Source organism: Giraffa tippelskirchi, chromosome X (assembly GCF_054371585.1).
Source record: "Giraffa tippelskirchi isolate mGirTip1 chromosome X, T2T-mGirTip1v1.2.pri, whole genome shotgun sequence".
Classification (NCBI taxonomy): domain Eukaryota; kingdom Metazoa; phylum Chordata; class Mammalia; order Artiodactyla; family Giraffidae; genus Giraffa; species Giraffa tippelskirchi.
Genome location: NC_137289.1, coordinates 111437511 through 111451623, shown reverse-complemented (window position 1 = coordinate 111451623; position 14113 = coordinate 111437511). Strand labels below are relative to the sequence as shown.

The following is a 14113-nucleotide window of genomic DNA, read 5'->3' as shown; positions in this document are numbered from 1 at the left end:
CCTTCTCCCCACTTTGTGTGAATGCCTTCCTGGGGCTGATTTGAGCTCCCTCACTATGGGTGCCCAAAGTGTGCTTCTGGGGAAGTGACAAGCAGGTAGAAGCTGGATCCTTTTTTGACCTGGCCTGGGGAGTCATGTGGCTTCACCTTTCCCATAATCTATTGGCCAGAACAGTCACCAGCCCCGCTCAGATTCAAGGGGAGGGAACAGCTCCCCATCTCCTAGTGGGAAGAGTGGCAGTCAGCATTAGCGAGTGTGGGAGATGAGATACATACATTTTTGTGGCTACCTTTGAAAAATCCATTTTAGTAACCATTTCCCTGTGTATGTGTGTAGCAAATTGTCATGTTGTACACCTTAAATATATGCAATTTTAACAATCAAATTAAACTAATTTTTAAAGTAAAATAAAAAAGCTTATTTTAAGCTTCCTAAATTCCCAGCTTTGGTTTGCCTTTTACAGGGTTTGTCTAACATTGGTCCAACCCTGTGGGGACAACAGCAAGAGGACAACCTCTGTGTGGGGATTCCAGGCCCCATCCCCTCTTCCCTAACACCATCCCCTGACTCACAGGTCTGAAGTGAGCATGCGTGGTGTTTCTGCAGGGATATCCTTTGTAAGAATTGGGGACAGCAGTTTGTCGGATGATAATGGGACCAACTGGGGTGACTTACAGCCCTACTTTGTCTCTTGATTAGTTCTGACAATAACCTCATGATAACACCGTCCAGGGAGGTGACCTGCCTTTTCCCACCAGGTTTCTCAAGCCCCATCAGCGACTCGGAAAGTTCAGAAAACCCTCTGCATCTACAGAAACAAAGCCACATGGTCGGGGGAGCAAGTGTCTCCGGAATTTGTTAGTTTTTCAGTTGTGAAAGTCAGGCCCCTCTAGGGCTCGCTCAGATGTTTTTCATCTCCCTTTTGGCTGTTCCCATCTGCATGGCCCACTCACACTGGAAAGACTCTCAAAGCGGCAATGCTCAGCCCAGGGTCTAGCCCAGCCCTGCAGACAGATGGCGTTTTAATGGTGACCCTGGCAGTGACACTGATGTTGAGCAGTCTAACTCACCCATTACCCCCTCCCTACACACACCTGGCTCAGTAAGGGGCTGCCACTGTAAAGCTGCTCTCCTAGGCTCTTCCAGCAACTAATGCCAGGAGCTAAAAGTGCCGTGATCATGCACTAGGAAGCAAAATCACTAACTCCTTTTGAAATTGCTTTTTGCTTGGGGGCCGGGACTCCAGTAACTAGCTGTGTGACTTCAGGCTAATTATGTAAACTCTCAAAGCCTCATGCTCCTTGTGTGTAAAATATGGCTGGCACCCACCTCAAAGGGTTCATGAGTGAATTCAAGGAGATAATAACATGTGTTTGCCGAGTGCTCACTATGTTCCGGAAACAACATCACGTGTGGGTAGCCTTAGTTACTTCTGTCCAGGAGCCAGTGATAAATTTCTGCCACCATAAGCCTAGTTGGGCTCCAAGAAACTACACAAATTATTTGCTCATGATCAACACCAACTCTGTGAAAAGGACTTGAATCTAGTGAACAATCAATGGTGACAGGAACATATCTTGAAAACAGACTTTTTTCTGTGTAATATCAATTGCACCTGACATCAGAAAGTCCACCTTAGGGCACTGCCCTGGTGGTCCAGTGGTTAGGACCCTGTACTTCCACTGCAGGGGCCACGGGTTCGATCCCTGGTCAGGGAACTAGGATCCCACATGCCATGCAGCAGGGCAAAAAAAAAGAATATTTGACCTTGGTTTTGGCTGTCAAGGTGGCAGTGTGGAGGGAGCACTGACTTCAGAGTGTGACAACAAGGCCTCTCCTTCCACATAGGCCACACAGCAACCACAGGGATAGGATTCGCCAGTGGTTCTCACGATCTGAGGAACACAATCCAAAGCCCTCACCATAGCCACTAAGCCCTGTGGGAAGTGGCCCCAACTCTGCCCCCAACCTCATTTCACCTACGTCCCCCTGGCTTCTTTTCTGTTCTTTGAACAGATCAAACCCATGCTTGCCTCAGGGCCTTTGCACTTGCTGTTTCCTCTGCCTGGAATGCTCTCCCACCCCAAACAGTCCCAGGCTCACTCTCATTTGTGCAGACCTCTGCTCAAATGGCATCTTCCATCATCTCTCCCCTTAACATGCTTTTTTCTTTCTGTAACTACTTATTCTGACATTATATTACCTCTTCTATGTGTTTATGGTCTACCTTTCCTCATTTGAATATGGTGGTGGTGGTGGTGGTGGTTTAGTCACTCAGTCATGTACTACTCTTGTGACCCCATGGACTGTAGCCTGCCAGGCTCCTCTGTCCATAGGATTTTCCAGGCAAAAATACTGGAATGGATTTCCATTTCCTTCTCCAGGGGATCTTCCCGACGCAGGGATCAAACCCAGGTCTCCTGTACTGCACGCAGATTCTTTACTGACTGAATTACCAGGGAAGCCCTCATTTGAATATAAGCTCCCCAAAGACAGGGATTTTGTCCTTATTCACCATTTCATCCTTGGAATCTGGAATAGGCTGTGACACATACTAGGTGCTCAATAAAAATATATAGATGAGTGCATGGCTTTTCTAAAATATCAACCTCACCCTTCAGTTCATTGATGACTCCCTTATGTCCTAAGGGTAAAGTTTTCCATAGCCTACCATGATCTGGTCTCTGCATAGCTCTAGTCACCTCCTGACCCTGTCCATTCCCACCACACACACACACTGAGGCAAACATGTAACTACACAGACACACACAGATACACAAATATATGATCATGGAACACACAAACATATCCACGGACATACACAGACACACACAGATGAACACAGACAAATATGCACACATGTACACATACATGAACACACATACATACAAACACAGACGTATCTATAGACATAAACAGGCACACCAGGAGGACACATATACACAGAGACACACAGATATACATATACACAGACTCACACAAACAGATGTAGGAAGACACATGGAGAATACATGGATACACAAATACACACTTAGAAACACACAGAGATATGTGTACAGAGACACACACACATTCTAGGCTACACACCACACTCATAACTCATAGACACACCACATTTATTCTCACTTCCAGGATTTTACCATTTTGCATGTGCCCCTGCTTCTACCCAACTGCTCTCTCCTGTACAGCTCCCAATTCTTCCTTAGGTCACAGCTCTGATGTCATCCTCCCCAGAGAGTCAGTATCATATGGTGGTAAAAAAAATACAGACACAATATTGTAATTAGCCTCCAACTAAATTAAATAAATTAATTTTTCAAAAAAGGTACAGACTCTGGAGCCAGACTCCCTGAATTTAAATCCTGGCTATGCTGCTTGCTAGCTGTGTACCCTGGGACAAATTACTCAACCTCTCTGAACCTCAGTTTCCTCCCCAGTAAACTGGGAAGGTGATGATAATAGGAGCTGTCTCACTGGGTCATCAGAGTAGGAGTTAATTCCCGCAAAGTGACCCAGAGTGAAGATGAGTTAGTTATTATGGCTATTTCCTGACCACCGCTAAGACTAGATTTAGTGCAGCCACCATTTCTTAGCATCAGCTGACTCTATGGAGTGTGGAACCATCTGTCTTTTCCCCACAGCAGGCCTCAGAGACTGTCCCATACACTTGGAGCCCCAGTGCCCAGCCCAGAACCAGCGCACCAAGTTGTTCAACAAATATTCCCTAAGGGCAAGCACACCTTTGAGTAAGCCACTGAGCTGCCCTGGGGCTTCATGGTCTCTTCTTTAGAAAGGAAGATCACTGGACTACAAGTTTCCTAAGGCCCTTCTGGGTCAAATGGTCTGTGATTCTTCAATTCCATGCCTGATACCCTATGGGAAAAAAAATCACTTCTTCCCTTACTATACCAAAGTTATAATCGATATCTTCATAAAAGCTCTTTCAACTCTTCCAGATCTTTTTCCAAAGGGAAGCTTGCAAAGTGATGGGCATCAAGGGTCCTTAGAAATGAGACAATCCCAACTGTTCTCTGAGGCCCAGAGACTGAAGCTGGCTTGTTCAAGGTCACTCAGCAAGCTAATAGAAGATCTGGGGCCACAATTCAGGGGGCATAGTTTACTGCACTAATTTTTTTCTGCCCATACACACAAAAATGATTCGGGGAGATTCTTTAGCAAAAGCAGAAGAATGAAAGCTAGCAGAAATTGGATAGAAGTTTGAGAGAGGATGAGTCAGATCTCTTTAAAGTATCACTTGGTGCTTTTGCTATGACAGTACCATAAAAATAACACAAGCTAACTGGTTTAGTGCATTCTCACCACCAGCCAGACATTGCCTTAAACATTTGACACACTTTTTCTCATTTAAGTCTCCAAATGATGTTCTGAGAAGATACTCGCTTTACAGATGAGGAAACTGAGGCTGAGAGAAGAAAGTAACTTTCCCAAAGGTACCCAGATAGTAAGTGGTAGAACCAGGATCTAAAGCAATGTGATGTGATGATAGCTCCAGGTACTCAACTCTGGCATTATCAACACATCTTCTCAAATTAAATTAACATCCCTAGATAGACTGCTGCATATGTCAGAAATGAGTTCACACAGCAAACTTTGAGCCAAGCATTTCTGTGCTATAATTTTCCCCTGTTTTTCCTTTTTATTTTTTTTGTATGTGATGACTTATAGTGTAGACAATATGTGTGTCTAAGACCCAAACTCAGAGAGGTAGAAGTGGGAAGTGGATTACAGACGATACTGGTGGTATCACTCAGCTATTGATAGTAACAAAGCACCTGAACTCTCAACAACATAAGACAATAAGCATGTATTCTCATACTCACAGGTCTGAGGGTGAGCTGGAGTGGTTTGGCTTCACCTGTGCAGCTACCGGTTGGCTGGTCCAGGCTGGACTGAACTCCAACCTCTGGGTTCAGCTCAGGCTCACAGATCTGGTTCTTCTGAAACCAGCTCCCTGGGGCACGTTCTCTCATAATGATGACAGAAATGCAAGGTGACACAAATGCAAGTGCCAACTCATGATACCACATAAGGTTTAGGCTTGGAACACGCAAGTCATCACTTCCACCTACATACCCATGGCCATAGCAAGCTACACAGCCAAGTCCAGCATCCACGGGGTGGGAAATAGACCCCCACCTCGAATGGGAAGGATGACAGTGGTACAGAGAGAGGGAGGAGGGAAAGATTGGAAAATGGCTATGTAATGTACTGCGGGGTCATTTGAAAATTCAGCAAGATTCGGTCATCAGCGTGTTTTTATTTTATGAAGGAGCAGAGGGAGGAGGAAGGATGGAGACTGGTGTTACTTTGTATGTTAAATTCTGGAACAAGATGTCCCATTGCATCTTGAATTCAGGCCCAAGGTTTCCACAGGAGTGCTGAGAGAGGCAAGGAAACTTGTGGGCTCAACAGAGGAAGTGGGGACAAGTGACCTCTTCAGGTGTGTTCCCAAACCACAAACAGAGCAGTGGTTTTCTCTGTCATTAGTCTCTCAGTCACATCTGACTCTTTGCGACCCCATGGACTGTAGCCCGCCAGGCTCCTCCTGTCTATGGGATTCTCCAGGCAAAAATACTGGGGTGGGTTGCCATTCCCTTCTCCACGGAATCTTCCCAATCCAGGGATCAAAACCAGGTCTCCTGCATTGCAGGCAGTCTTTACTGTCTGAGCCGCCAGGGAAGATTCAATTTTTCTGTTGAATCAGACACCCCTTCGGAGCACAGTCGAGGCCCTGATCACTTCCGGGATGCTCACAGGGAAAGTGGGTCAGCAAACTCAGACGACCTGAATGCCAACCAGACAAGCCACACTGCCTCTTGTGTGAGAAACTCCCATCCCTGAGGCCACAGGTGCCTGCTCTTCCTTCCTCTCTGTCTTGAGTTAGCAAGGGGACCATCCCATCCATACAGGGCTGGAAAATGGAGCCAAGGGATTGGCTGAGCTCTTCCTACCTCAGATATGCAGTCCTTCTCACTGCCTCTTATCTGCCTAAAGAAACAAACTGCTCTCTCTATCAGGCCTCAGTATCACCACCTGTAATGACAGATGTAGAATCTTCTTCATCTCTCACACCTCACCGGCCCTGGGGTCTGTGTGAGGCAGCAGAGTGTTTCCGGGGCATCAGTCAGGGTCTGAAGCCATGCAAATGTGATCAGGGTGGTTCTGGTCCCAGCTTTGGAGTCAGGCTGGCCAGAACCAAATCCAAGCCTTGCCACTGTGTAGCCTAGTGACCTCTCAAGCCTCAGTCTTCTCATCAAGAAAATGGTCAAATGATGCTCAGTTATGTTCAACTCTTTGCAACCCTATGGACTGTAACCCGCCAGGCTCCTCCAACCATGGGATTTTCCAGGCAAAAACACTAGAGAGGGTAGCCATTTTCTCCTCCAGGGGATCTTCCCAATCCAGGAATCAAACCTGCATCTCTTAAGTCTCCTGCATTGGCAGGCAGGTTCTTTACCACTAGCACCACCTCTGCCTTGGATATGATGATACCTAGCTCAGAGGAATAATGTAAGGAGGGTTTTTTGAGGAAAACATGGACAGTGGCGGGAACATAATAACACCCTGTAATTCACGGATATTCTCATCATACGTCTCTTAGATTTCTGATGCCCGGGTTGAGCCTTGTATTAAGTCTATGCAGGCACCCTCTGCTGCTGTGGCAATCCCGTTCTAAACATCTTATGGTAGCTCTGCTAAAGTGCAGCATCGCAAGTGGGCCCTCAGAAACCCATCCATTCTTTCATTCAATCAATCAATAATTTTTTTATTAATTTTATTGGAGTATAGTTGATTTACAATGTTGTGTTAGTTCCTCCTGAATGATTTTTATTTATAAAAATTACATGCCCAGAACCAGTCCAGACAGTGAGGGAAATATAAAGGAATTTAAAACACAACTGGTCTCTCAGATAACTCCCAGTCTACCTAGGAATCAATACCTTTAAGGCTAGCACAAAACTCTGAGAGACAGGAGGGGTCTATGGTGTCCCGGCTCAACTCCCACCCAACTCAAGAAGCTCCCTCCCTACTCTATTCCCCATAGATTTATTTCCCCTGCTGAAATAAACAGGAAGCACAGGGCCTGACCACGCAGGAGGCCAGATCTTTTCAGTTCTAATTGCGAGGGGGAAAAAATATATCTTTTTTTGACTTTAAGATGAAATTCGGCTTCCTATGTTGTTTGCCCTCCTGGCACGTGCGCAGACAGCTGTCACATTTCCCCTGAGCCATGCTTGTGCCCTAAATGGTTGCTCAGACAAGTTTTCACCATCCATCTCCAGGTGCCAGTTTGTTCCCGCAACACTCCTTTTGTGTAAGGTGTATAGGGGACGTCACAAAATACCGTATCGATTAATTTGCTAAATCTGTGCTTTCTGGGGTGTTCCGTGGAACACTAGTTCCACAGAGCTTAAGTAAGTACGTGTTCCAGCAAAAATCAGTGCTCATCCATTATTCCATTTGAGAAATTCTAGGCAAAACAAAGCCAACCAGTCTCAGTTACTGAAAGACGCCACCTCGAAGCCTATAAGAGAACCATATGAGGCTGCAGTTTGTCCCCCCAGTCTTTGGATCCCAGGCCTGGACTCTGCTCATGGAGCATTTCCCAGGGACAGTGTTCCTCAGAGAACACTGTGGGGGATAAGTAAGTTTAAAAAAAAAATTGAATCCAGACCGTGAGCACATAAGCAGTAAAGTTTCTGAGTTGGATGGTGTAGCAGAAGTTGTCACGACCTGCCTGCCTGCAATCGGCACTTAACAAATCCGTGCCCATGGCTTTGACTTCCAATTGCCAGTGCTGTGTATTTGCTACTGGATTTTCTGGCCACTGTGCCCGTGACGGCAGCAGGCAGGAATTCCTAGATATCTAGCGACCCCCTCCCCCTGAGCAGCTGTCAAGCCCTGACTGACAGCCCAGCTCCTCCACCCTCAGTTGGCATAACCGAGTGTCCGATTCCTCTGGTAGTTCCTTTCCATCCCTTCCTCATTTCCCCACTCCCCTGCTGGTTTTTCCTGCAATCTCCTTCCAAATAAACTATTTGCGTTCAAGTCCAGGTTCAGGCTCTGTTGTCCTCACTGCCTCCCCTCTGCACCAGACACACACACCTGTCAAATCTTTTGCTCCCCACCTTAGTTTCCCCATTTGTTTTTCCACAGCTTGGGGATCGGTCTGGCTGCAGTGGGGAGTGGGGGAGGACTCCAGGCAAGGAGGCATGGGAAAGGAGGAGGGGGTCTCTCGGGCACATCAATCACTCCGCAGCTCAGACACCTGGCATTCCCAAGCCTGGAAGGTAATTCCCAAGGCTGAGAATAACTTGGCAAGCACCCCCAAGTCAGGGCAGAACTCAGGGCCAAGCTTCTGGGTCACTTTTCTCCATTTTTTACTGTGGGTGTAACCTTGATCCCTCTGCAGAGGTAAACAACAGGATCTGAATTATTTGGTTTGGAAAAGGAAGAGGCCCCAGGGAGGTAAATGCCGCAGTAATAAATGCAGAGGAGAGACCGCTGTGCACAGCACGCCCGCTTCCCCTCCCTTAGCGCAAACCCAGGGCATCTCTAAAGGCAAAAAGGCATCACTCTTCTCTCCCTCTAGCCTGGGCCTAGAGTGGCTGAAGCCGCAAATCACCAAGAAAAGTGCAGAAGAAAGTTCGCCATTTCTTGGAATGGAAATAATAATAAATAATAATAATCTGTTCCGTGTTATTTAGCCAAGACATTTTCTCCGAGGAGTTTTGCATTCAAATTTATTGTAAGTCCCCAGGGTCTGGATATTTTTTAATTAAAACTTTTACTGGGGAAGACATACCCAGAGAAAAAAGAAAAAAATTAACCCCAGAAGTGAGTTATGCGGAGGTAATCGCCATCCTGCCTTTCTTCAGCCTTTGTCTTTTAATTCTTTGCTGTGTGGATGGTTACCCCCTGATCAGTCCTGCAGGGTTGACTGTCCATTGCATTAAAAATGAAACATAAGCATCTATACTGGATGCCCTGGAAGAGGGAGGGGAAAGGCGTGGAAATTCACGGACCATTTCCTAAGTGCCAAGCACATCAGACACACATTATATTCTTAATTCTCACTGCAATCCCAGGACTTGGCATTGAAGTGATTGCTATATGCCTGCTGAGTGCTTTCAAAGTGTTATCTCATTCAATCCTCACGAAGTCCTCCGAGGTGATTTTTTTTAGCGTCCCCATGTATCAGATAAGGACAACTGAGGCTTCGAGAGGGAAAAACATGAGGAAAATCTCACAGATGGAAACAGAAGGAAGCCAGGTCTGCCTGGTTCCAGGACACTAGTTTTCCCTCGGGGAGGGCGAGGTGGGGGACAGAGTTTGGTGTCGTGCCTCAGGCTCTGCCAGAGAAACTATTAAGGGCAGAACAGAGGAAGCTGGGGGAGGGTGTCAACTCCAGTCCCAGACTCAGCCTGATCCCACGAGAGGACTCTGGGAGATAACCTACATGCTATAGCTGGTCCTGCTCAGGGAATGGACCTGGAGTTCTTTACCACACCAGCCACAGGCTGATGGGTACCCTGGGATGGAGGTGGAAAGGGGAACAGAAAACTTCTAGGTGCTTCTAGCTTTCCCTACCTTTGGGGAGACACCAGTGTCCAAGGACAACCCTCCGAACATCTCAGCAGTTGGCAGCAGAGCCCCCTGAAGCTGAGGGCTTGTCCCTCAGACTTGGCAAAAGAGATGGGAGTGAATTTGGGCAGAGGACCAGCAACGTGCACCATGGTTGACAACTTCATTGAAAAAGGAGCATCCAGATAGCCAGGACACTGGCATTCTTGGGCAGGAGACCCTCCTCTTGCCCCATCTGTGTGACTGGGTGAAGAACATTGGGAGTGGGCTATGCTGTTCTGGACAAAACTGTCAGTAGCCTTCCCCACCCACCCAATGACACAGACCACCCGTCCAAGCGAAATTAGACTCCTGGCTTCTGCTTAACCGAGACTCTGTGGCAGCCAGGAGCCAGGGGGCAGAGAAGTCCCAGAGAAGCCAGCAGGGCAGCCTCTGAGAGCACACGTGTCACTGTAGTGGGCTGGGTTCCAGCCTCAGGTCTGAGGAGCCCAGCAGCACCTTGGTCCCTGTGCCCTGACGCTGATGGTGGCGGCCTGACAAATCACCCTGCTTTGTCAGTGGCAACCACGGGTCCTGACAGACGCAGATAGCCGAGAGTCCAAGTCACAGGTATCCGACAAGAAAGCAGCACAGATGTGGGTGCAGACGAGCCACAGCAGGGGCAGAGCACAGGGTTTGGGTCTACCAACCCCTGCTGCCAGGGATTTGGGCCTGGTACTGCCCTGTGCCTCTCCCCAGGGCTCCCAGCTTGCTGTGAGGGCCTTCCGGGCCCTGGTGACAATTCTCCCTTTGAGTCTGGCCTGGTTTGAGTGGGTGTCTGTGCCTCGCCATCCCAGTCTCAGAGACACTTGGTATTTTAAGCTCCCAGAGTAAGTGGACCTCCAAAGGGCAGCACAAGACATGCTGAACTCACATGCAAGGGCTCACATACACACACAGACAATCACATACACACCCACACAATCTTATATACTCACACACACACACAATCACAGACACATCCATGCTATCTCTCTCACCCACCTCTCACACCTAGCCTGTCAAAGTACCCAAAATCCCATATCAAGGCACACATCATGTGTTCTATATTTATACATGTTGATATGTATTGATTTACTTCTGTCAATAGAACACGCCTTCTATTACGGGATGTTAAGATTTCCACTGCTTTGCTATGGCAAACAATGTTGAGTGAATAAAAGTAAGTTTCAATAGGGTATGGAAAGATGCTTCCACCTTTTGTAAAATTTAAAGACATTCAAAACTATGATGTATGTGGTTTATGGATACATACCTCTGTAGTACACGTCTAAAACGTGAAGATGACACACCAGCCCCTGAGGGGAGGAAAGCAGGGAGGGAAGGAGAGAGGGGTTTTTCACTGTACAGCAGACCCTTGAACAACACAGGGGTAGGGGCACGGACCCTCCTCACAGTCAAGAATCTAAGTATGATTTAGAGTCTGCCCTACGTATCTGAGATCCCTCCGTACTCACGGTTCTTCATCTGCAGATTCAACCAACATGGATGGTGTAATACTACAGTATTTACTATTGAAAAAAACCCACATATAAGTGGACCCAGGCAGTTCAAATCCATGTTGTTCAAGGGTCAGCTGTATTTAGGAATTTGTATTGTTTAATATATGAAAGAGAAATGAAGGACATGTGGCAAAATATTAAATTCATCCAACCTCTGTGGTAGGTTCATGGGTGTTTCATATTACTTCCCATAACTTTCTGTATTTGGAATGTTTCTTATTTTTCAATGTTTTAATAATTTTGAAAAGTTCACCTAAAACTGAATATCAGCATGCCCTGTGACCTAACAATCCTACTCTTAAGTATATACTCACTGCAATGCTTCCATATGCTCACCAAGACATGTGCAAAGAACATTCATTCCAGCACAATTTGACCACACCCACTTGGAAAACAACCCCAATGCATTGGTCATGGTTTTTTTATTCTCCAGCTTTATTGAGGTGTACAAGCTAAGTTGCCTCAGTTGTGTCCGACTCTTTGCGAACCTATGGGTTGTAGCCTGCTAGGCTCCTCTGCCCTTGGAATTTCCCAAGCAAGAATACTGGAGTGGGTTGCTATGCCCTCCCCTTAGGGGATCTTCCCGACCCAGGGATGGAATCCATGTCTCTTAAGTCTCCTGCTTTGGCAGGTGGGTTCTTTACCACTAGCACCACCCGGGAAGCCCATATGAAGCATACTTGACAAATAAAATTATATATATTTAGAGTACACTGTGGTGATTCGATATATATATATACACTTTGTGAAATGATTACTCAGTCAGGTTAATTAACACATCCGTCATCTCACACAGTTATCTGTCTTGTGTGTGTGATGAGAACGCTTAAAATCTACTCTCTTAACAAATTTCAAGTATACAATACAGTATCGTTAACTATAGTCACCATGCTGTACATTCGACCTCCAGAACTTACTCATAACTAAAAGGCTTGTACCCGTTGACCAGCATCTCCCCATTTTTCCCACCTCTCACTACTGGTAACCACCATTCTATTCTCTGTTTCTCTGAGTTCAATGTTTTTCTTAAAGATTTCACATGAGATCATCCAGTATTTGACTTGTTTCACTCAGTAAACCTAATGTCTGGGTTTATCCATGTTGTTGCAAATGGCAGGATTTCCTTCTTTCTCATGACTGAATAATTTTCCTCTGTGTGTGTGTGTGTGTGTGTGTGTGTGTGTGTGTGTGTGTGTGAGCATAGCTACACACGTGAGTATAGCTACCCTTGCTCTCTTTTGGTTTTCATTTGCATGGAATATCTTTTTCCATCCCTTCAGTTTTAGCCTATGTGTGTGTTCTTAAACTTGAATGAGTCTCTTGTAGGCAGCATATATAGTTGGGTGTTATTCTTTTATCCATTCAGCTGCTCTATGTCTTTTGATTTGAGAAATTAATCCATTTACATTTGAAATAATTACTGGTACATAAGAACCTCCTAATACCATCTTCTTAATTGTTTTCTGGTTGTTTTATAGTCCCTGTGTTCCTTTCTTCCCCTCTTACCATCTTCCTTTGTGAATCTGATACCGTTTTCTATAGTGGTATGCTTTGATTCCCCTCTTTTCATCTTTTGTGCATCTACTGTAAGGTTTTGCTTTGTGGTTACCATGGGGATTACATAAAACATCTTAGAGTTATAAAAATCTATTGTAAGCTGATAACAACTTAACTCTGATGGCATACAAAAACTCTGCCCTTTCACTTTCCCCCCACATTTTATGTTTTTTGATGTCACACTTTACATCTTTTTATACGGTGTATCCATTAACAAATTATTGTAGCCACAGTTATTCTTAATACTTATGTCCTTTAACTTTTATAGTTCAGTGATTAGCATATCACCAGATTACAATTTTAGAGTACTCTGATTTTGGCTATATACTTATTTTTACCAGTAGGTTTTATATTTTCATGTTATTAATTAGCATCCTTTCATTTCAGCTTGACTAACTCCTTTCAGCATTTCTTGTAAGGCAGGTCTAGCGGTAATGAACTTCCTCAGCTTTTGTTTATCTAGGATAATCTTATTGCTCCTTCATTTCTGAAGGAGAACTTTGCTGGGTGAAGCTTTCTTGGTTGGTAATTTTTTTTTTTCTTTTAGCACTTTGAATATATCAGTCCTTGCTATCCTGGCCTGCAAGGTCTCTCCTAAGAAATATGTTGATAGTGTTATGGGTGTTCCCTTGAATGTGATAGCTTACGATCTCTGGCTGCTATTCTTTCAGCTCTTCCCTGCCCCTTAGTTATGCTGCTCACTTTGCATTCTAGGTATGACAAAAAAAGAAGTGACTTTCCGTGGCAGCATCCCACACTGCCAGGGGAGCCAAGCATTTACTCCCATGCTCTCACTTCTTCTGTAGAAGAAAGCATGGGCTGATGGGATCTTTCTTGGTACTGAGATGTGCCACCTTGGAAGAGGGATTATTCTCCTCTTGGGAGAGGGGTGATTTATGTAGTGAATCTGTTCCAAATATGCTCTTCAAAACATCTAATCTCAGAAACTTTTGCCCCAACCGTGTGCTGACTCTGAGACTTCCACAAATGCGGTGTCATCCATGAGAGAATATCAAAATCTGTGTTCTTGGAGTGGTGGTTGTGGGGGGGAATGGTAGGAAAGTCTTATTCTACTCTCTGCAGGATATCATTCTCTATGGTCCATTTCTTGATCTGGGTAAGGTTACCTGGGTATGTCCAGTTTGTGAAAATCCATCAAATGTATACTTATGATTTGTGCACTTGTCTTCATTATCTCACATTTGAATAAAATCTACATTCATTCTGTTTCCAATAGAGAAAATTAAGGCACATTCAACATGATGCTCTATGCCCAGGCTATCACATGAAGGTCATTGTCAGCCATTAATTTCTCAGCTCAAATTCATCTATTGATCAGCGTTGTTGTAACATATTCAATATCAGACATGAAATTAGCAACCTGGAATAGTGTCTAAGTTGCTGCAGTA

General features: G+C 45.4%; 1 non-coding gene across 1 annotated transcript; it reads left to right on the top strand.

Moving 5' to 3' along the window:
• The first annotated feature begins 1645 nt into the window (after positions 1-1645).
• On the top strand, positions 1646-1718 carry TRNAG-UCC (transfer RNA glycine (anticodon UCC)). Its single transcript has one exon. It is a non-coding gene; the product is annotated as a tRNA-Gly (tRNA).
• The last annotated feature ends 12395 nt before the right edge of the window (positions 1719-14113 follow it).